The sequence below is a fragment of the Filicampus tigris genome, chromosome 4 (genome assembly GCF_054856515.1).
Source record: "Filicampus tigris isolate MCC_2025a chromosome 4, RoL_Ftig_1.0, whole genome shotgun sequence".
NCBI classification, from domain to species: domain Eukaryota; kingdom Metazoa; phylum Chordata; class Actinopteri; order Syngnathiformes; family Syngnathidae; genus Filicampus; species Filicampus tigris.
The window spans coordinates 15425423-15449295 of record NC_141220.1 but is presented as its reverse complement, the minus strand read 5'-3'; the positions used below and the strand labels follow the sequence as shown (position 1 = coordinate 15449295).

At 41.1% G+C, this 23873-nt stretch overlaps 1 long non-coding RNA gene across 4 annotated transcripts in view; it reads left to right on the top strand.

Annotated features, from left to right (window-relative positions):
* Positions 1-23873, top strand: part of LOC147148623 (uncharacterized) — a 153168-nt gene that overhangs the window by 37895 nt on the left and 91400 nt on the right. Inside the window, exon 5 of one of the 4 annotated variants that reach the window (XR_015086515.1) lies at positions 20968-21112. The exons of the other annotated variants lie outside the window; for them this stretch is intronic. This is a non-coding gene — a long non-coding RNA (uncharacterized LOC147148623). Of the gene's footprint in view, positions 1-20967; positions 21113-23873 lie in introns of those variants that run through there. 4 annotated transcript variants of the gene reach the window in all.

Sequence of the window (23873 nt, the reverse complement as noted above, 5' to 3'; positions counted from 1 at the left end):
ACTTGAAAAAATCCACAAAAAGACTGAAAAGTGTGTTTGCATGCTTAGCAGGCTACAGACGTCTAACCACCGGTTCCCTATCTGTAACTGCTTTTAAACGGACTAAGCAAATGTAGACCCTCTCGGGAAAAAAAAAAAAAAAAATCCCCTACCAAGTGCAACTGCGGGTGGTGGGTCACGGGGGACGGGACCTCAATTGCCTTTCTTCGTCTGTGTGGAGAATATAAGTAACGGTGTGACTTGATCCTCTTCAAATGGAACACCATGAACACAGCACGATAGAAAAAAAAAAACATAGCAGGAGGCACTTGTTATTATTTTGCAAACAGCGTTATTGTACCAAGGTGTCACAAAAATGGCGGAGCGTATTTAAAAAAAAATGCTAATAGTCTGATGAGCAGAAAAGGGAACATCTGGTCATTTGTGTCAGAGCCTAATGATGAAAGCAGATGACATCGCAATAGAGCGCCAGAGGGATAGTCGGTAGCTCTATTTTCCTTGCAATAGCACCCAGTTTGTGTGCTCCGACAGTGGCCGCCCCGGCTCCTGCCCCCTCTGTGGATCTTGATCAGAAAATTGCGAGGGCTCTTGCGCGGCTTGTTTTCCAGCCTATTTTAGCACTTTAGCACATGGAGGAGAACCTTCCCCACTATCAGAAGTGGGGATTTAAGCCACTTGATGCGGCGGGCTGCCCCCTTTGCCCGGCAAGCAGAGATCAGTGGCGCGCCCCGATTGAAAGCGAGGCCAAGGAACCCGGCGCGATGAAGGGCACTGGCTCCCTGTTGGCGCGGGGAGGATGAAACACGCCATTAAGACCAATTTGGAGTGTTGCACTAAATTTCAGCGAGACTGATCGATCCTGACAGGAGGGCTGCCAGATCACTTAAACCACTGCCCCCTTGCTTCACGTTGCTTAATGTCACGTCATTGCCTATCATTCCCAGTCGCAGTGCTGGATTCCCATTCAATTACTACCTGTAAGATTGCCTTTTTTATTTTTACACATCAGCAATCAATACGGATTTTGATAATAATGTCAATGCTGTCCCGGTATTGCATTCGCTCCCCCTGTCGCTCTGTTCTTAATCCAAAGTGAAACCCTCTTGAGACCCGCTGTCGTGTTGCTTTATTGATTTTTTTTTTTTTTTTTTTTTTTTTCTCTCCCCTCACTCTTATACTCTGTGAACATCGGAGCAAAACTTGAGTCAAGATACAAGAAAGAGACTATAGCTTACTCAAGGGTTTCACCACAAGACGACATGAAAATAAAAATGAATTGAATTTATTTTTAGAGAAAGGACAGCTACTACAAAAAATATGAAAAATGTAATAAAAAAAAACAAGCCATCAAACCTAATGATATTTTCATTATTGCCTTTTAAGAACATCTTCCAGTCTGCACTAATTCCAGTAGCACTTGGTGTGTATTATATGTCAGGCACGTCGAAAACATGCCCCTGCCGTCTCCTGGTGATGTCTGTCTGCTTTATTGTGATATGCAGAGTCCGGGAATACTCGGGTCTATTATTGCCGTGCGGCTCTACAGGCGCGGCGCTGACATTTTATATGCCATCTATTTATTAGCCAGAATGTTCATCGCGGCAGCTCGGGTTAAGTATCTCGGCTCGCTGTCTGGCGGAGATATTGAACCCGCGGCCCTCCTTGTCCCAAGTTCAGTTCCCTAACCGCAACCAGTTTGGCCCCCGTGAAGGATGAGGTCTCGGTGAAGAGTGGCACTGCCGACAGTGATCTATCCCGCGTCTCCTATCGCGTTGCAGCGCGGCACTGACGGATGCTACCTGCAAAACCCTCGGGCCGATGATTAGATCCGCCGTTGTGCCTATATAAAAATCACTTCCTCCTCTTTTAACCCCCACAAGACGCACAGAGAGAAAGAGAGAGCGAGTGCTTTAAAAGAGTCAGGAAAGTTATTCCCAAGCAATCTCTTGCTTCATCGTGCACTGTCAGTCCATCCTTGACAAATGCGACTCATCTGAGCTACTGACATGCTCCCCTGTATAAAGCCATTATGAGCTATGAGTACGTTATGGCTGTCGTGAGGCTTTTCAGAAGCACGCTAAGCACCTTCATATGTAATGAATCGTAATGTAATAAAGAACAATGACAGGGGTGTAGAAGATTTATCTCTTGGCTGACTTGAAAATGCAGCTCTACGTATTATAGTGGCAATTGTATTTACTTCCGTTGTGCAGTGTTTGTGGAGCCGGGGGTTGGGTGGTTGTGGATTCTTCAAAATGTGGTTAAAAACAATTCATTTTTCTGCTAATTTGAGCCCAAGGTCATTGGAATACAGCATTTGAGAAAATACAGACCATAAATATAGTCTCAATGATGGTGTTTCGAAGTACAGTACATAGTATAGACTAAATATACAGTGAGTAATGCCAAGGTTACCTGCATTCTAACCAATGGGGGGAACGGTCAGTCCAGGCAAACTCACTGAAATAGAGGTGTATACAATTAATCGTGAACTAATCAGTTATCAAATTAATTGATAATTTTTTTAATAATTCATGATTTAGGGACCTTGTAAAATTTTAAAATTGTCCAAATCCTTGGCATATTGGGTTTTGACAGTTCTCAGATTTCAGTAGTTCTGAAGCAGACTGATTATGTTTGTCTTTTCTCAAAATAAGATCGATATTAAGATATTTGCAAATATCTGCTTTTACTTTTGAAAACAATGATCGCATTTTTTTCCAATTTTCTGACATGTTTCGGGCCAAACCAGACCTGAATCATAATGAATTCATGTGTGTGCATTTTCAGCGGTGTCAATTCAAAACAATGTCCTTGTTTTGAATAAAGGATGGGAAGGGATTAAAGTGTGTTATTTTTTGATACATAATCTAAAATATCAACATATTAAACTGTATATATATATATTCACCCCAGTGTAGCAATTTGGTATATTCAGTAAATGTGCACACAGTTTATATTTCATCAGTAATTTTTTGAAAAGGCATACGAGTAGGAAACAAAATCGTAATTGGGCACTTAGATCCACAGTCTAAATCCAAAGTTGTTTCAAGGTGGAATGAATGAATAACATGCCAGCCTAATTTTTATGAGTTTATTGAGATGTAAAAAAATCTTTAATGTTGACACTCACGATGTGAATGAAGACTGGTCCGACATATAGTCCCATGCTGAAGCCGTTTAGATTTATTTTGAAGGAGGTGATCTGGGGGGCCCATTGTACCTTTTTAATGATTGTGCCTGGTGTGTATCTTCTGGGACTGTCTATGCCCACCAGCTGAGGTGTTAATGCAAATATAGCAGAACATGTGTGGTCTAACCTCTTTTGCGAAAGTGGCTTTTGCGAAAAGTGTGACAGGCAGGTGGGCCGAAGTGAATGAGGTGATTAGGGTTTTGTTGTTTATTGGGTCATACTTTTAATTTGACATGAACAAAATGAAGTATTCACTTTTAGAATTGTTGCATTCTCTGCCCAAAATATTCTCTATTCATGTTAATAGGTGTTGTTTTCCTAAATAGTTGGGCGATTAATCAAATCCAAGATCCACCTTTGTCGCCTCCCAATTTTTGTAATCGTAGAGAGTTTGGCAGTGCGGCATAATTAGTTTGGTGCCGCATTCCCCGTGACTCTCAGCCTAGCGCAAAGCCAATCCCTTCGTCTTCAGCAGTACAGAGACTAAACACCAACTTTATCTGGTTCCCCTGTGGCTGTCCATCCACAGGGACTCTGGGTGCCCTCAAAAAGGGCTGCCAGTACAGTAGATGCTTCCCCGCCTCGGGCCTGTGGCGGGTTGAAACTTCAGATAGCAGATGGCACGGGCGAGGAAAAAACGACTCGATCTTTTAAGGTAGATCTGCCAAGCAAAAAGTGGAACATCGTATCCTCGGGGCTCGCCTGCCTCCGCCAAAATTAAAGCATGAAATATATGTAGGGAGGAGCCGCAAATGTCTTCATTTCAAAGGCCGTAAGTGATCAAAATGCCTGAAGTGTGCAGGCGTGCTGCAGGGTTGGTTTGAATTTGTTATTAACTAAATCCTTCACTTCTTCACATGCCGTCATTTATAAACAGGACTGGTGGAGTTCAAGGTATCAAAGAAAAGCTTGTTCTGCCGCGTGCGCTTACTTGATGTCATTAATACGCCACGTCAATGCCATCTTTTTACGTATTGAAAAGCCTTACGACTGGGTTCTGGAACTGTGTGTGTGCGTGCACTTGTGAAATAGCTCTGCCAGTCAACAGCAAGAAGTGATCGGGCACTTTTTAATGCCACCGGGCCCATCTGGGAGAAGCACCCTTTTCATTCCACATACTTGGCCGCTCGTCGCCTCGCCATAATGGGCGCTCTGAACGAGCACCGAAGCAGTAGCCAATTAAAAAGCCTTGAAGGGGATGCCTCGAGGCCCCCGCATGAAAAGCTTCAGGTGTAAAATGTTTTTTTTTTTTTTTTTGTCAAGAGTGCTGCAAACTCTGGCGGCTTTCAAGTTCGCCGTTGCCCTGTCGGTGTCCGCTGCCAGTCCACCCCTGCAGCCACTCATGTGGAGGAGGGTAGAGGTCAGAGGTGGTGGCCAAGAGAAGACCACTTAAGTACAATTTTCTATTCAGTGTTGCAAACCTGTACACTCTAATGTTTTTCACCGTCGCTTCATAACGCCGAGCGCGGTTTCAGATGATGCAGACAATAGGTTTTTAGTGCACAATAGAGAGAGGAGGAGAAGCAGCAGGGCAGACGGGCGGGGTGGGGGGAGGCTGGGGCGTGGGGGGGGGGGCAACGGATAGAAATGGATGAGACAGAAAGTCTGTGCATGAATCCAGACCAGCAGATTTTGGCGGTTGAGTGATGGCGGGGTTGGCAAGGATGAGGCTTAAAAGGAGGTGGATTGTTTGCTAATTATGGTCATTTCTGACCAGATCACGGCAGGTTCAATGACTAGTTAGTGTATCCTGTCAGTGTATCCAACTTGAAATGGAGGCTGAGTAGCTTCAGTTTTTAGGAAGTTTCATTCATTATGGAATTCATTATAATGCCTCGCCTTGCCAACCACTTTTACATGTTAAGTGTTGAACTGGATAGAACGACTATATGGAGGTACAATTTGGAATTTGTCAAAAAAAGTTGGTGAAAAATAAGCAGATAAAATCACAAGAAATTCAAGATGTTATCACACAGGACAAGATCTCAACAGTCGGATACAGTTGTAGCAATCCCCCTTCCTTACGATCAAAGTTAGCCATGGTCCGATTATGGGACGTCGTGAGGTATGTTATGTCTTTTTCCTCCCGCTCTGATCTGCTCAGAAAACAAGCAGGGCCACAAAAATGTAAATGTTGAACCTGTTTTATAAATAGAGGGATAGATATATTGTTCATTTGTGATGGCAAATGCTTGTGTGTGGTAAACATCCAATTGGGACTAGCCACTGTCTTCATGATTGTGATTTGTGCAGTCAAAGCTGCGATCATTGTCCTGTAACATTAAACGAACCCAGTACGGACTAAGAATGGGTGGGCGGGGGGTGGACAAAAAAAATAGGTGTATTAATCTTATTGGGATCATACATCATCATGATGTCAGGTGAGCAGACAAATGAACGCTTTCCTGTTTATCAGCGTAAAGCTACATGGCTTACCTACAGCCATCGCTCAGGGCACGTATTGTCATGAATAAATTGCTTAAAAGTGATTGCAGTGAAGTTAAGGACACCACACTGACCGAGCTCACATGACCATTCCTGCATCCCACCCCCGCTTTCCTTTTTATCTGTCCCAGATTGGGAGAGCCCTTCCATAAGATGAAGAGAGGAGAAATCAAAATAAATGGAGTCCATTAAAAGCAGCAATGCATCAACTGTTTGATAAAGTGATTAATAAACACCCCAGGATTGTGATTGATTAACGCATTTAATCAAAGAGCGAAAGAAACCTTATTGCCAGTGATGCATAAATAACCTGCGGGGCTTAAAGGTATAAAAGCACAATGCACCGCGTAAGATATAATCATTGTTTAGTCTGTCACAACTTACACCCTGTGCTGAGCTAAAACACATTTCTATGCCCAGATGGCTTGATACCTTGGTACCATTTAAGAAAAGTTGATTCATTCAAGCTCAGACCTGCAATTGGATTAGACTTTCAAACGCCTTGTAATCAGTGAATAAAATCCCAGGCAAATTCCAAGGTGGACAACAAGTGGGCAGTCACACAGCAACTGCAACATTTGCAAGCCTTAAATGTCATTCACAAATGCAGAGATAAATCGAGGAAATTGACATCCCCAGCTTGGTAAAGTTCAACTTTAATGTATAGTGCATTAAGATGCAAAATTACAGACGTAGCGATCATCTGTGACAAGTGACCTGGTTTGCTTAAGGGTTAAAATACCTTGCTTTTAAGCATGGCAAGAGCAGGTAAGACTGGCACGTATTTTGCAAATGGAAATCTTTGATTAAAATGAAAAGCACAAATTGAGAGAAAGTAATGTCAGGAATAATTTCTATAGCCGGAGGAAATTTTCGTTTACTCACCTTTGTAAGTATGCGGTGTCACATAGAGGATTGCTTCAGTTCACATTTACAAAGGTCTTTTTTTTTTTTTTTTTTTTTTTACTAAGTAAGACTTTGCAAATACATTTTAACACTCTACATTGCATTTTCTCTTTCTTTTTACCAATGTTAAGGTTAAAATGCCACCGCATGAATCTATGATAATTGAAGATAATTTTCAAGCAATTGGCTAAATAGCACTCAATAATGCACAGAGTTTCATTGGTTTGACCGTGACTCACAGCATTGTCTCAAATTACTCATATTTAAACCCATATTTCACAGTCTTTTTCTCTAGTTTTCAGAGGTTGTCAGCTTTTCATTGCATGTTTACAAGTTGTGGAATTACACTAAAATGCCAAACCATTTCCAGAGTCTTTTTTTTTTTTTTTGCGCCGTCACATTTTCAACTTTGCTTGAAAACAGTGGATATTCGCCATGGCTTCAGTGCGAAGTCACTGGCACTAAAACTCTAGTTTGGGGAGGTGGTGCTATGTAAAGTCATTCCAAATTCAGGACAGCTTGCTAATAGACACGTTTTAGGAAATAGTTACAAATTAATCAAAAAGTACATTTTCAATGTCATGAAAATTTCTAGCACATGTGAGATTTTAACATTTTCTTTCAATCCAGATTTGGACTGCCTGGCAGTATGTGCATTACTGGTTTTCAGTTGTATGTGACTCTATGCTTTTCTAGAGAAGTATGCGCCTTCTGTGGTTGAATTCCTCATATGTGTATAGCATTTAAATGTATTTTGTAAGTTACATGTCAGGCACACAATACCCAGCGTGAAATTGTTTCGTAACAATGACTAAACACGCTCCTATACCTTTAATCTCAATGTGGCAAAAGACCTCATTAATAGACTTTAATTGGTGTTTTTACTGGCGCTGATCATGTGACGGCGGATACAGTGCATGCCGTGTAATCAGAAGTCTCTGACGAATGAATGGAAGTCCAATGAGTGACATGTGAATGACTAGTTAATTATGCAAATGGTGTTGCAGCACGAACCTGGTAAGTTGCGGGAACTCTGTCATCTCAAAGGGTATGGTGAGTGTGATAATGTGACGGCGTGGCACCGCTCTCTTGATGTAATGACAGGTCAATTTGACGGCCTTTTATGCACTGCGCCCCGCTTCTTTTCTCCTACGTTTACCACCCTGACCCACCCCCCGTTTTCCTCCCATCCTTCTGACTTTGATTCCCCCTTTTGTTCCTCCGCTGACACTTCCCAAGAATAAGAGATGCCGCGTAAACGGCGACCCGTTCACACCACGACGATGACCTTTGTCTCTTCCCGCGACAACCTCTCACCTAGGAGCTGACAGCGTGATTAATTGAAGAACGTTATGATTTATGAGTATCTTCTCACTATGATTAACAAGGCAACAGGTGGCACCACCAAAGTCGCTAGCGTGAGCACATCGCGGATGGACCGACACAATAGTGAATTATATTTAGAAAACTGTGTTTTGTCTCATGCTGACTGTCAAATGAGTGGAGCCATACATCATTTGGACTTTTTTTGTCCAACACTGTCATGGGGGTATTATGGCAAAGGCCCCCCTGTCCAAGTTGACAGGTCAGTCTTCTACACATCAATATTGCATACCCCAGCATTGTGTGTATGAGTCAAGACTCACGAGCCAATATAGAAATTAGGATTGTGGTTATTTTTGTAAAATTAAAAGTAAATACATTAAAGTGGAAATCAACACCCAAATTTTGTTACAAGAAATGCAGGCCCACTAGTCCAAATATGGCATTCTGATTATTATTGTGTTCGTGGAATACGAGCAGTAAAATCCACCCGTTTTTTGCCATCTCAGGGGGCGGCTATTTTGTCACCTCAGTCGACTGAAAATGACATCACAGTTACTCAGGGCTCAGATAACGACTAATCATGGCCTGGCTTCAGAAAACAGGTGAGCCGTGATTGATCGTTACCTGAGCAACTGTGATGTCATTTTCAGGCGACAGAAGTGACAAAGCGGCCACCCCCTGAGATGGCTAAAAACGGGTGGATTTTGCTGCTAAATTCATATTCCACAAAGGCAATAATAGTCAGAATGCCATGTTTAGACTGGTGAAGGTGCATATAACATATAGCAAAGATTTTTTGGGGGATAATTTCCCTTTTAAGACAAAAAGGTCGGATAACTGATAGCATTTCTGCCTCATAGCTGTACGGGGTAGAGTTGGCATGTTTTCTCCGAATACTCCAGCTTCATCCCATATTCCAAAAACATACCTGTTTGGTTAATAAATACTCCAAATTGTCCATAGATGTGAATGTGAGCATGGACTTGACTGACAAGCAGTCCAGGGTGTACCCCGCCTGCCATCTGAGATCAGCTGGAATAGTCTCCAGCTCACTCGTGACCCTAATGAGGACAAGCACCACAAAAATTGATTGGATGGCTGGCTGGATGGAGATACATTAATCCTTGGGTCTTGCATTCCAGTAACTCAATTACTCACAGATTTTGGTGTTCCTGTCCCTGATCCTGCACGTAGGGGGGGTTCACTGTCGTTTTTTTTTTTTAAGTGCCCTTTGCTTTATTTGCAGAACGTCTTGACAGAAGACAGTGAGTTGTGACACAGGGCCATGTCCAATTGTCCTTGGTAGGTTAACTCAAGTGACAGCTTTGGAGATAAATCCGTCTTTCCTTGAAGAGACTTAACTGTGTCATATGGTCCAGCCTAGGTGACAAGGCGGACAAGCAGTGTTGAAGAGGTCACATGAGACCTTCTCACTGCCTAAGTCGTTCACAAAAGAGTGACTTGAGCGCAGCGTAGCAGTCTCTTGACACCGTACTACTAGCGTACCATCCAGCTGGGCAAGAGTGCATGGCGAGATCTGGCCTTTTTCTTTTTGGATGCTGAGCTGCGGTGACCCTTAGCTGCAAGCTGTGACAGCTGATGGCTGACTGATGTGCCGTTTCTGCTGTGTCAGTGGGAAAAGTCAGACGTCTCACACAAAAGCCTTCCCCCTACCCGAGTGACCTGGCTCTAGTTTGTGTGGCACAACAAAAGAGAGTCAACTACAGTTTGTGGCCTGTCATCCCCCGACCTGATAATAGCCTGCGATTGTTTGTGCGCTTGTAGAAGAAAACAGCTCAATTTTGGTGGTTGAAAGGCGCTTGGTTAGGCGATACCGCAGTCTTGTGTTTACAAAGATTCACCATCGATGAAAAAATAATTATCTCGGAGTCAGCAAAGGTTAATTTTGGTCAGAAACCTTTCGATCTCGCCACAGTCGTGCCTCGCCGAGGTGACGCGAGCACTGACCTGCGACGCGGGCGAGAGGCAGCAGAGTAAACTGGGCCGCATTCCCCATGCCTCATTGGGTCCGGGGGACAGGCACATCTTCCTCAACAAACCTTCCTGGACACTTTGAGCTGTTTTCCCCTACCTTTATTGAGCCAAGGCACATAAAATGGTTGAAAAAGGCTGTGCACCGATACCCTTCATCTAACCTGATGAAACTTGGGAGGTGCTGCAAAGAGGAATGGGAAAAATTGCCCAAAGACAGGTTGCCACATATGTGCCTTGTGGTATCATTTAAAAAAAAAAAATGGGGGCTATAACTACTGCTAAAGATGCATCTACAAAGTATTGAGCAAAAGCTGTGAATAATTATGTATGTGTGATGTTTTAGGTTTTTATTTTTAATAAATTGGCAAAAAAAAAAAAAAGAAAAACGATTTTCCACGTTGTCAAGGGGTGTTGTGTGACGAATTTTGAGGGGAAAAATGAATGTATTCCATTTTGGGATGAAGCTGTGACATAACAAAATGTAGAAAAAGTGAAGCACTGTGAATACTTTCAGGATGCACTCTACAGTGAACCTCAGCCTATTTGCAGCTCACTTTTCACAAATCAACTTCTTCATGGTATTTGTGCTCTTTTTAAAATACTCTAAGATGCCACAAGAAAGCGCGAAAGGCCTGGAAATTAGGAAAGCTTTAATCGGTGTCAAGGAAATATGTTGTAGTGACATATCTAGAATGAGAGACTAACATTTTATTTTGTATGTAGGGGAAGAGCTAAATTTAGCTTGGGTTATTAGTGAAGAGACTTTTGCCTGCATGAACATATTTTGGTCCATTAAAAAAAATGTTTTAAGCCATTTATATTCAGGATTATTTTTTTGAATGAGTTTTACATTATATTCAAGTATTTTGGGATCATAGCATGATCACATATGGTTTAAACATCATTTTTTCCGGGGGGGATTGGGGTGGGGTGGGGTACTGTACATACTGTCTGTTTTCAAAGGATGTTCTTGAACAATATGTTTTCCATATTGTTCACTTTTGAGTGGGTCGCGACTTGGCAACAATTGGAAAATGCGGGTCCCAGGAAGACAGCAGTCGAGAAGCACTGTCCTAGAGACGGCACTGCCCACTGCTGCCAGCCCCCCATATGTTGGGGCCGCACACAAGGCGGTTTCTCAAGATACAGCACTTGCTAAATATAAATTTAATTTGCATTTTAATTAGAACGGTGCAGAATTAAAACCTACCAGCTGGATAATTTCATAATTCTGTGCCTCCCTTCCTCTTTATTTTCCTATCCTCTTTCCTGTCCTGATTGTGACTGTCCCATATTAATTTGCCCCACCCTGTTTAAGATGGGATGCCGCTCGGTGGCTTCTTATTTACACGAGCGTGTGAGAAAAGCCAACCGATCTCACAATTAAATAATTTACGGTTCATTTAACTTGTCACGTAATTTGGTTAAGCTTCATTCCTTCTTCATGGGATTTCTATTAAGTTATCGAATGTTGTCTTGATGAGCAAATCAAGGTCCAAATGCCTGTCACGGTGCTCATTGAACACATTCGACACGTGCGCGGGGGAAGCAAGCGATCTGCTTGTGTGGGCTGCTAATATCATTCAGTTTTGGTCATTATTTTTCAATCTCCATAATTCGTCCTGTTCCCCGTGTTGTGTCCCCTCCACCCCGTGGTCGTGCTCATTGCCTCTCCCTCACCTCCCACGGCGTCCTTGCTCAATAATTGTCATTAATTGATTGACAGCTCCGATAGAGCCAACTAACCCCGGTTCTGCTCTCGTGTCTGTGTTTTTAAATGAGAGCTTGTACATCCACTGACCTTGTCTGCCCGTCACCTGTCAGCCACGGTGAAGACAATCCAATGTCCCACCTTAGCAAAGTCGACAGTCCTAAATGATTTTAATTGCCTAAAATGAATTTTGTTGTTGGACTTCAAATTTTGAAAGCTGGCTTCTAACATTTGATCTCTGCAATATGGTTGTTTTTATTTGTACGGTTTATTTGTACGGTTTTGTCCTTTATAACTCTTCTTAACTACAGTTTTTTTCCCCGGCAAATTTCACATTGAGTAGGTATTCCAAACAAAACGTTTTTACCATTAAATGTAGACTACTAAAAAAATAAATACTAAAAATCACTCTAATCCAATTTGAGTGAGATTTGTAATGTGCAGTAAATGCAAGGTCAGAAGCTGTAAATTTCATCGTGATCTCTTCCAGATTTGATGCCATTGTCAGCAGTTTGAATTCCATCCATCTTCTAAACATGGAAAACCCCATTGACCATTTCAGCGTGTCAGCAAATATATCAAATGTCATAATCATGTAATGTTTTGGCTCTGAGCACAATTTGATCCCTTTAAAGAGGGCTTAGCCAACGTGAATATTGTTTTTGGCTATTAAGATCCTAAATCTTAGCTCTTGACTCATGAATTTGTAAGTAAAGTTGATGTTCAAGTCTCTTACTACAATAACACGGAGGAAGAAGTTTGTCTTGGTGGGTTTTTTTCAGTGCAGTTTTTTTTTTCTGATGAGTGGGTATTCCAATTCCAAATATTTTCCCATTACATTAAGGCAATAGTCATCCACTACAGCTACTACTTATAATACAGAAAAATAAATAAAAACAGTTAATTAATTATGTAGGGTAAATCATCCAAAATTAATCAGTGCCTCTCAAATTTAATATGGGAAATCCTATTGACCATCATCCAGTCTCTTGTCAAATCTCCTCAGATCACGTTTGAATGTTTGTTGTACATATTTTCATTTCTTATTGCAATTTGCTGCTTTTATGGCTGAATTTACTTTGCTGATAAGTGTTCAGATCTCATCAGGATCATGTTCCCAGTCTCTTTTATAAATTCTACTTACTTTGAAATTTTATTTCAACTTCCCTCAGTAGCTTGCTCTCTTTGGCGATTTTATCTTAACGTTTGAAAAAACATGCAGTTTATTTATTTATTTATGTATTTATTTATTTACTTAATTACTTACTTACTAGGGGTCATTATTTTGGAAGTACAAAGATTACACACTAGCATTTTGTATCATGAATGATTGTAGATTACTGCTGGTGATGTCATTGGTAACGCCGCGCTTCGTATCATGCGTCAATTCCAACCCCTAAAGAGAATATGCGAACCAAACCATGTTCTTGGTTATTTCTGTAAATGATTTTAGTTTGTTCTTTTTCAGAAAAGGAGCTAATTTCTGTTAATTATACTAGCCTCTCTCTACAGTAAGAATCCACCTATGTGTTGAAGCCGAGCCGTTCTGTTTTTTTTCTCCCTCCAATAATTCATGCATGAACTGTGTTCCGGGCCCGTGTAATGCATGACATTCTTCCAGGTTGTTTTGGTTTGGGAGGCTGCCAGCCTCAGTTTTGCACCTCTTAGCAAGCCCAGTTTGATGTGGTGTGAATAACATTCAGATGTTCGCACACGCCCTCCATCGTGTTCATTCGGGGAGAGCAATGCGGGACACCCTCCCTGCTCTGAGGGTGGCATTTGGCATGGGCCGAACACACCTGGCAACGTGTTTCCATTCCCCTTCCCCTCACCCGTGTTCATCACAAAACTAGTTTTTCTCCCCCCTCCGTTTTCATAACACCAATTACTAGAAAATGCATTAACAGTATAATCACTTTTATCCCTGAATCAAACTGATATAAAACAGCCAAGGAATAGCTGTCACTGGTTTTAATAATTACAACGAAAAAAAAAAAAAACACTCAAAAGAAGAGTCCTTTCAATTACCCTCTGAGGACTGGCAAAGAGTAGAGCCTCCCTCTAAGGCATGGCTCCTTCCTGTGTAGCAACAGTGGCTATGTGATAAAGACTTGGCAAAAGGGAGGCACGCATTCTCCAGATCTAAATCTGTCTGCTGCCGTGTGGAACATTCCCTCTGTCGCTTCACGTGAACATCCCCATTCTGGTATGTGATCTTTATCAGTGGATTCATAATCATCTTGACACCACAGTTGGTTGTGGTCCCTGCGACGTGTAGAAAGGTGACGTCACAATCTGAAGGCCCGTATTTTTCAGAGATTTGTTGTTCGCACTTGAAAACAGTTCCCACATGTTTTTACAGTATCTTTTCATCAAGATACACCAGGGATAAAGAACGAAAGCATAACAGCAAACGACACTAGGAAATTATTTTTTAGTTCAAAACACATGGGTTGGGGCAAAAATAGACGATAATATAGACGGGAAAAAATGGGTTTCCGACTATGCTTAGTCCGACAATTTTTTAAAGTTTCCCATCTATCGGTTATCCCCTACAAAATGGATGTCCATCTTAGGCGGATAGGCGGACCGGTCGGTCACATAGGTGGAATGCCCAGGTCTGCCAGTCGGTGGTGTACCCTGGCTCTCACCCAAAGTCAGATGGGATAGTCTTTATCGCATATGCACCATAGAAAATAGATGAATGGCTGAATTCTGCAAAACAGCATGCTTACAGACTCATTTTGGGGGGAAAATATTCAATATTTACCGGTGTGTAACTTGATGGTTGGGTAGGCACTCAACAATACAAGCAATCAAAAAGTATATTTCCATTTATGTCCTCTTTAAGAATTAACATAAGAACAGTGAATAAGGTAAAGAAAAAAAAAACAGCCTAAGCAGTGGACTACTGAGGACCATTTTTAGGTTCATCTTTGTCAGCTGTCAAATATTTGAGTATATGAAGTGGTGCGGTGAGGTGCCGAGGCAGCTATTTGAAGGGATTTTAACTCATTTGAGCAATTACATGCTCAACTGGCCCAAGATAATCTGTCACCCAAAGCTTCTCCCTCTCCTTGCCGATCCTCGGCTGTCTCAGAGCCTCCTATGCCGCACAAGAGACGCTCCCCAATAGCAGGATTTAGAGCACAAAAGCTCAGCCTGAATGGAACGAAGGCCTCCGAGAAATTAATTGCCTCTAACAAACAGCATGACTGCTAGCATGTTTTGTTTCCCATTCTTATCAGGCCTCCCGATGGAGAAGGGTGGTCCGCACTTCTAAAAGAGGATGAACCTACAAAGTATGGAATTTGTACCCGAGTTCTTTATTATGGGCTTTCTTTCTTTTTTTTTCTTTTTTTTTTTTAAAGGAGACACATAGATGTGAGGTCTATGCACTGTGTCCCAATACACTAAATTACCTCAAATGTCAGTGAGGTGAAAATGGGGAAAAAAATTAGTTGGTCCGATTTTAACACCCAAATTTGGCACGTCAGGAATTAGTCAAGCATACATTCAACCATTGAAACGTTTTTATTCTAGCTCAACACCTATTGATGAACTTATTGATTAGGAGGTCCGAGTTTAGGATAAGCATTAGAGACAGTCCTTGATCAACTGTGGGTTAAAATGACTCAATTTATCTTTATTTTTTTTAAGATACAAAGCAAAAAAAAGTAAGTATTTGGAACAATTATGTATTTTTTTTTAATTGTTGATTTTTGGTTCAATTGTTCTCATTCAATGGGAAATTTCTGGCTAAAGCCCTATTTAATTATTTGGTTAGAAAGTCCCATGTAGCAATGGTATTTGACTGTCTCCTTGATCCAGAATAGGGGAAATAAACCAATTTATGTATAGTTTAATTTTCCATATAATATGACAAAATAATACTTTAAAGAAAATAATTAAGAGTACACTTTCAAGTAATTTCATTAGAAAGTTTGTTAAACTCAATTCAACTTTCATAGCTAAATATGTGAATTTGGAAATAAATCAAGCGTAATGTTTCACCTGATAAGGGATACGCATTTGGCAAATGCTCTTTGAGCAACGTTGTGGGGAAATACTTATCATTTAGTTGATTGTTTTATATCTTTAATACTTTTTGAACAGACACTTTTAGTATTAGTCAGCTCTCAATGTTTGACCATCTTAAACAATTCAGGAGGTCCCAGTTAGGGATGAACTAAGTTTCCTAAGTTACAATATCTGATGACTCAACGTCATTGAAATATACTGATTGGTGATCCGTGTTTCCCTAAACAACGCAAATCAACACATTTAAAGACACCGACTGTAAATCTAACCAACAGCAAAAAAATGGACTGTAAACTACGACAACAAAACTAAACTCTGTTACATATTGTTGTTTACATCCATGTTATCAATGCCCTGGTATGGATGCTTGGGGACTTACAGGATGTGCAATTTGGGCAGCGTCTACAAAATTGACTTATTTCATGTCTTCTGGATATGTTGATATGTACTGTATATTGCTGGCTTCGGGTGGAATCTTAGTACCTCCAAAATCATCACTTTTCAGGAGACTCCCCAAAACGGCATGTTTGTTCATCCATTAACGTCCAAGAGCGCAAGCCATTTTCAACATTTTACATTGTCCAAAAACAACAACAACACATGTAGATTTGTGAGAATATCTGAAATTGACCCAAATTGTGGCATAGAAGGTTTCGGCCCGATGCCAGCGATATGAAAATAAGCAGTCAACAAAATCAAATACTGAATAGGAATTACATCGATAAGCACTTGGACCTGAAGTATAAATCCAGCATAAATCATCTGTTTTACCACCTACAGCTACTGTGAGCGCAGTGTAATTTATTATTTTAAATGCTAAAAAATGTGTAACATGAAAGTAACTGTGGATTTTGGGGCACATTCAGTCAAGCTGCACTCACTTCTCTTTTTTTTACTGTTTTTTGTGGAAGATGTGTGGCACATTTTGCCCCAGTTCTGTCCCCCGCTTGCTCCCACACCCACATGTCACCAATCTGTCAGCCACCACCAGCGTGGCATCTATCATCCCGCCGCAGACGCCGCTACCGCTGACTGCCGCACCCCACAAAAGGGAGGCCGGGCACGCACAAAGACATTTGCATTCTTGCATCTCATTACGGTTATAATTGCGCAGTGGCATTGGCGGCCCGCTCGGCATTATCTGCTACCGCTTTATCAGTGACGTTTTGAAACGTCGTGTTTAAATGTCAGTGATTGACTACAGAAAAAGGAGTGACCTTTTGTGGTGTCATCTTTCTCTTTCCTTCATCCCCCGTTCATACTCATTCTTTCTTTCACCATCATTTTTGGTGTTTTGTCACTGCTTGATGTTGACTCCCTTGACTTTTATTACGGCAAGCAGTTCAGATGCATGCTATTCGTGTAGATACTCTGTTTTATTTACTCAAGTGCCAAGAGTACCTGGCATCTATTAGGGGTGAAGGTGACTCTATTGTATTGTTGTTCCGATGGCATTTTTTGGCCCCGATACCGATTCCAATGCCCAGCTGTGCGCCGATACTGTACCGTTACCAGACTTTTGAAAAAAAAAAAAAAGATATATATGAGCATTTTTTTTCTTGTAATTGTAAAGAACTGCATACTCACTTGAATGTAAAACCATTGCTATCATGGCTTGGTCAGACTTAAAAACATTTGTGAAATTGGAAAAAATAAGAAATAATATACACGAAGTATCTTTGAGAGAGATTGTGTTGGATTAATTACAAAAGCTATAGGACATTGTTATAAACGTTTGTTTTGAGTATTAGTGCCCTTTCGCAACAACTTCCGCTCCCAAATCCACTTTAAAAAACAAAAAAAGTAGAAAAATCCAACAAGTTCAACTCCAAAATCCAAAATTGAGCAGGATTTGTTGTTGCGGTCCATTCCCCTTGTTCATGCTCACTGCCGCTGCTGCCCCAAACTCTTGGTGCTTGTTCACAAGTTTCTTCCTCAAATGTTTTAGCAGATTTGACGTATTGAACCTGGCCACTTTAGTTTCACCTCTTGCAACTTTTGCACCGCTAATTTTGCACTTAGCTGTTGCACTCGCTGGAGTTTCTATGTTGAAGTACAGAAATTCTATATCGCCGCCGACATTATTTCTCCTGTACCTCACTGTTTTTTTTTTCTCTCAACATGAAAAAGCAGCCCCGCCATTGGTTAAGAGCGTCCGCTCTGGGCCAATAGCGACGGCTAATACTAAACAGTCACCACATACCAACAAGTGACAAAATGGCCGCCCCAGAGATGACTACAAAGGAGTGGATTAACTCTTATTCCACAAACGCCCACAAATCCACAAATCAAAATGCCCTGTTTCAACTAGTGGGCTTGCATAGAACATATTCTTGACAAAAATATGTTTGGGTTGACTTCCCCTTTAAGTATGCCCGAATTAAACCGTTAATTTGTTCAATATACTGAGCAGCTTTAAATATCAGACTATTAAAAGATGTCAACACCATGTCTACTTGATAATATTGACATCTTATTGCTAGCACTGAATGAATGAATGACCTATCTACTTGTACTGTAGTGTGTATTGTATGTCTTGACTTTTCTCATCCTATTTTTAAATCGTATTTGATTCAAAATGTTACATGTTACAAATGATAACATCTATTTTTCCTGAGACCTTTGAAATATGCGAAGGACTTATTTAGCTCCCGTTTTTTAATCTTCTCACTGTAGTATTCTCGGTATGTATGGCAGCTCGCTCAGTCCTGGAAAACGAAGAGCTCTTTATTACTTATAAATGCTGCTTGAGGAAACAGAATGTGAATGAATGTTCACTGCTTCCAGCGTGAACATGCCTGTAATGAGCTGACAACCGTAGGAAGCACAATCTTTAAGAGTTTATCAAACTCCGCTGCGCCTGCTAATTAGAGGCAGCCACACAAGCAACTGGATACATTTACATTTGATTTGATCCTGGCACAGAGAATCTCCCCATTAGCATCCTCCTCCCCGTGAATATGACAGTAATTGCTGTCTCACTGTGTTGCTGTTGTCCCATCCAGCGAATGTACCGCATACTGTAGCTTATTATTACTGCACCACACAGTCTAGGGAATCAAATAAATCACTTAGGTTATCTTATTAATTAAGTCAAAATAAATGTGCTCAGACTAATTTATTCCCTCCAAATACCATGGGATCTCTTGCCGTAACTAATGGCGCAGGCTGACATTTCCTCGTCTTAAAGAAATAACCTCAAGTCATTCATTTAGATTTTTCCAATTAGAGGTAATTCCTTTCAGCTATAGCATAACAGAGTTTTTAATATTTAAAATCCTAATATTATGTGAAGATGCATTGTGGTTTTATCAAAAAAAGGGGTACAGCAGTGACAGACCATTTGTGTTGCATTAACAAATACTTTGGAAAGTTCATGGAAACATTCTTCTGGAGCATTTTAGCATTCTTATGACTCATAGATAATTCATGCAAATTAAGTACAAATTTTAGTTGATTTGTCCAAATTGACCATGTGCAAGTGTTTCCTGAACTTTTTATGTTATATCATAAACAGACTTGCATGCAAAATGGCTTAAATTCGTAAGATTGAATTTGTCAATGCTACTTAAAGTTCTTAATAAGTTAATAACAAAAACAACTCATATATTAAATAGATATTCCATATGATCGTGCAAAGCACAGAGTAGTAATTAACATGAATATGTATTAAACCTGGTGGTGTTGTTTTAATGAAATTAAAATTATCCATCTATCCATCCATCATCTACCACTTATCCGGGATTGGATCATGGAGGCAGCAGCTTTAACAGGGAAGCCCATACCATACCCCAGCCACATGTTCCAACTCTTACCAGGCATTCCCAAGGCCAGCCGGGAGACATAGTCTCTCCAGCGTGTCCTGGGTCGTCCTCTGGGCCGCTTGCCGGTGGGACATGCCCGGAACACCTTACCAGGGAGGCTTCCAGGAGGCATCCTAATCAGATGCCTGAGCCACCTCATCTGTCTCCTCACAAAGTGTAGGAGCAACGGCTCGACTCTGAGTCCCTCCCGGATGACTGAGCTTCTCACCCTATCTCTAAAGGCCCTGATAGACCAAACCGATGTCGGAGGTTGTGAAGCGTCGTGGTGTCTGAATGCGCCGTCTGTTTGGTGTAGTGGCCACCGTCGTAATGTTGGAACTCATCTGTAAGCATCTTGGGGCCGTTTACGTATGTTGAATCGGCGTCGTCAGTCATGACATTTGGTCACTCTGTTTGGCTGTTAGCTAGCAAATCAGCGCGCGGAGCACCAACGAAACGTGACAAATGCGGAAAAACAGTTAGCTCCGCTGCCTTAATCTTACAAGTACAAGACCGAGGGTTGACTATGTAAGTATTTCACAATACCGTGTCAAGAACGTGATGGTTTACTTCGGGCGGGAGTTCGTGAGCAAAGAATATAGCTGAATGCATTGTTTAAGTTTTTATAATCCGACCTCGGATAATAGCTTTCCGGTTGGATTTTTCTAACAATGAGAAATAGTGACTACCGGGTATTACATCTTATGCATGCGCAGAAGGTACTTTAATGGTCAGCGTCGCTGTCTGTCGTTGCGGTGTATTCCTCCAGCATGACGTGATGATAGCCACAGTTGGCGAGCGTCTTTTAGGTCCATCTAATCCTTAAGGGAGAGCCCCGACAACCTGCAGTAGAAACTTATTTCGGCCACTTGTATCCGAGATCTAGTTCTTCATTGGGACATACAAACCCCAGCACCATGGTTAGGTGATGGCTCATGGAGGGGGAGATTAAAACTAAATCAGTTCAAATTCCCCTTTGGAAAAGATAATTTTTCATCAATTTAAGTGATGTTAACTATTTCTCATATATTACATAGGGTTCCTCGTATATGACAGTTTTTTTTTCACTAGTCAGACTGTGTCTATTTCCATTTTACGGAGACGCAGTCGTAAGGATTTATTTATAGAAAACATTTGCATGAAAACAATTCTAGGCCACAAATATAAAACTATGAAATTAAAAAATAGTAAATATGTGGATTACTGAGCATGCTGTCTCGCGCCACATGACAAAGTCTTCCTATGCTGCTGCATAGCTTTATTTATTATGCGTGTTTCCAACCTCAAAATGTTGTATGATATGAGTTCTTGGATGATTAGTTGATTATTTGACTCAGTATTGTAAATGCTATAGAAATTATTTAAGTATGTGTAGGCCATCAAACTAGTTTGTTACGGTCTGTTCGTAACCTCAAAATATTTATTTGGTGGTACCGTCATAAACCCTCTTAACTCCCATCAAATCCCACAGAAGTTTTCCTTCTTCTTAGCCTTGTACGGTGCTTTGCCGCTTCAATGGCAAGTAAACTTTTTTTTTCTTGCCCAAGAAAGACCCTCCAGCGGAAAGCGTGCACTCTGGCATATGACTGTCGTGAACCTGGATGTCCACTTCCCACACCTGCCCCTCAGGCCCTTGGTGGAGTAACACTTGAGCCAATGCTCTCGAGTGCATGTCTACACCTCCCTTTTATGGCCCGCTGGCATTTGAAAACCCCAAGCCCAGCCGCGCTTATCTGACCCTAACCTTGGCGTATGGTGACCTTGACCTGCACCTCACCCTTTCCTGGTCCTCAGGGCTACATCTGTTCCTTTCCCTAGGACACCCAAGTAGTTAGCCATACTGGAGCATCACCTTGGGGCTCCATTTGTTTTCTCTGGAGAGGTCATCGGAGGGTTGTCATTAAGGACTGAACTTGATCTGCTTCTTCCTACATAAATTGGTCTGGCCCTACGAGGAGTGAGCGCACTGTAAATAACGAGTGTGTAATGTCCGATGTGAAATGAAATCTGGGACAAAAATGACATTCTATACTTTTCCCAGAAAAACAAGATCCAACCATCAGTCACTTACTGAAGCAGACAGTGGTTCTTTGTACAACAATGTATTTCTAAATAGAAAAGCATGTGTTTGGCTTCTACTTTATTAGACCAATGTTATTAGAGTATTCCCTTCAAGCTCTAAAAACAGCAGTTTCCCACTCAGTCGGCTTGGAAAAAAACCTAGCATTGAGTTCTGTCATTTCAAGCCAACGGTTGATATCTTGATTGTGATGCCCTTTGTTAGTTTCAATAAATCTGTGAATTGGCTGACCTTTCTGGATGTCTCCTCTGCAGTGCAGACCACAGGCATCCTTGCTGTGAAGCCACACCGCACCGGTAAGATGTTGACATTAATATTAATGAAGGTACGCTGTCGGCGTCACCTTTTAATACATGATAAATTAAAACAACGGTTATATACTTAATAATCAAAACTACTCAGGCCATAATACATTAAACATTATTTATTCTATTCTGTTGTACGGATCAAATTCAGTAACCGAAAGATGTATGTGGGAAATCAAGGAGGAGAGAAATTGTCTCCTGGTTGTATCGAGTTCTCCAAGTATGGGAAAATATCCCTCCATCTCGAGCACACCCGTGGTATCATATCGCCGTGAAGTCAAGGGGTAGGGTAAAGGTTACGACTGTGAATCATGGCATTGATCCCAACACCTGACAACATTGCATTCTCGGTTTCTCTTTGTCTCCTACAGTATTTAGCTTTTTTCTTTTTTTTTTTGTAATAGCAACAACGTGCCTCATTTGCTAGTTTTGGCACTGTTCATTTGATGTATCGCTTACGCGCCCACGAAAACTAACCCCTAGAATAACGTCAGCTCTGTTATTGTCTATCACAGGTGTGTTGTGTAACCGGTGTGTTATCAAAGTCAGTACTTAAGGTGAAATTATTATTCCCGTTTCATCTTTTCTCTATTATGTCGGCAATACGTGTACGTCTGTAAGCGAAAGAGATGTGGAGCTCAATGTGCTCTGCATATCATAAATCAGACCTAAAGAGAATGAATATCCACCCACACTCTGTGCAAGGGCCGCGCTATTTGTATGGCCAATGTGACCTTTCTCCATGGCCTCTCAGATTAGGTGTTCGACATAGAAAATTGCACTCTTGGTGCAGTCCATAAATCATACCCAGCCATTTTTTCTTTAAAGACCTATGTAAATACCAGTGTACTAGCTAGGTAAACAACACTAACCCCCAATACGAATGGGCTGAAAATTGAAGAAAAGCACCTTATTTTTCAGCTGAAATTGCTTTTGAAACCCAGTCCTCCTACAGAGGATGAGGGAGCTATGCAGTGATTTGTGCTGGGGGAATAGAAATGGCTTGAAGATAACCACACTCGACACAGTCCCTATGTTGGGGAGCTGTGGCAATGATCAAAGATATCATTGTAGCACATTATTCGCTCCCGTGCAGCCAGCCCCAAATATTTCTATATCTGATGTGACATCCACCCCAATGCGCTAGCTTTCGTTTTAGTGGACAAAGGGACCGCTATCCACTGGAGCGTGACGAGCTTTCTTGGACCAGTCAGTGAGAAAGGTTAGTTAGCTTTGAGAGGATGGATATTAAAATGGATTGTATGTACCTGTAATTCTATTGAGCTATAATGCTAAAAACCTTATCAAATGCCAATTTTTTCTCAGTCAGATCAATGAAAATATAGTCAAATTCCATTCCCCAGTTATGGATTGCTTAAGACTGAGGTGTCCTCTGTTTACCATTGTACCGACAAACAAATGTTATGAGGTTACGAAGCAATGAAGTAACTTGCGCAGCACCATAAGAATTCGACGTCACATGTCACAAGAAGGCCCGCTCAGCTACCACCGTACGTGATTCACATTTATTTAATCTTTATGGCCTGGTTAGTTTTTTCACAAGAATATTTAATGTTTTTATATCATTTTGAGTTTATGAACCGATCACTATTGATCTAGTCTCTACTCATATAAACAAAATAAAATAAAATCAACTTGTTGATGTTTGCAAATGAACAATGGCAACTTCAAGAAAATGTGTTGTTTACTTGTGAACTCTTACCATTCGGGTAGGCCGATACTCACTGCTGCAGAAGGGAGCCAATAGCCATTGCTTTGTTTTAATAAGTGCCAAAAACCTGTGATAATTAATAATAATTGATGTTATGCATTCATGTCTGTTTAAACACCAAACTGTGAACAGACCATTTCTGTTGCTGATCCTAAATGTATGTCCTTTGTGTTTTTATAAATAAATAGTGTTATAAATAAACACATTTGCAATAAATTGTATTCTAAATGTGCAAGAATATCCTTTTTCACTTACATACTGTAGATATGATATGACATGTGACACGGATCGATTATTACCTAATGGCTTTATTGTGATAGAAATCTTTAGTGTTGG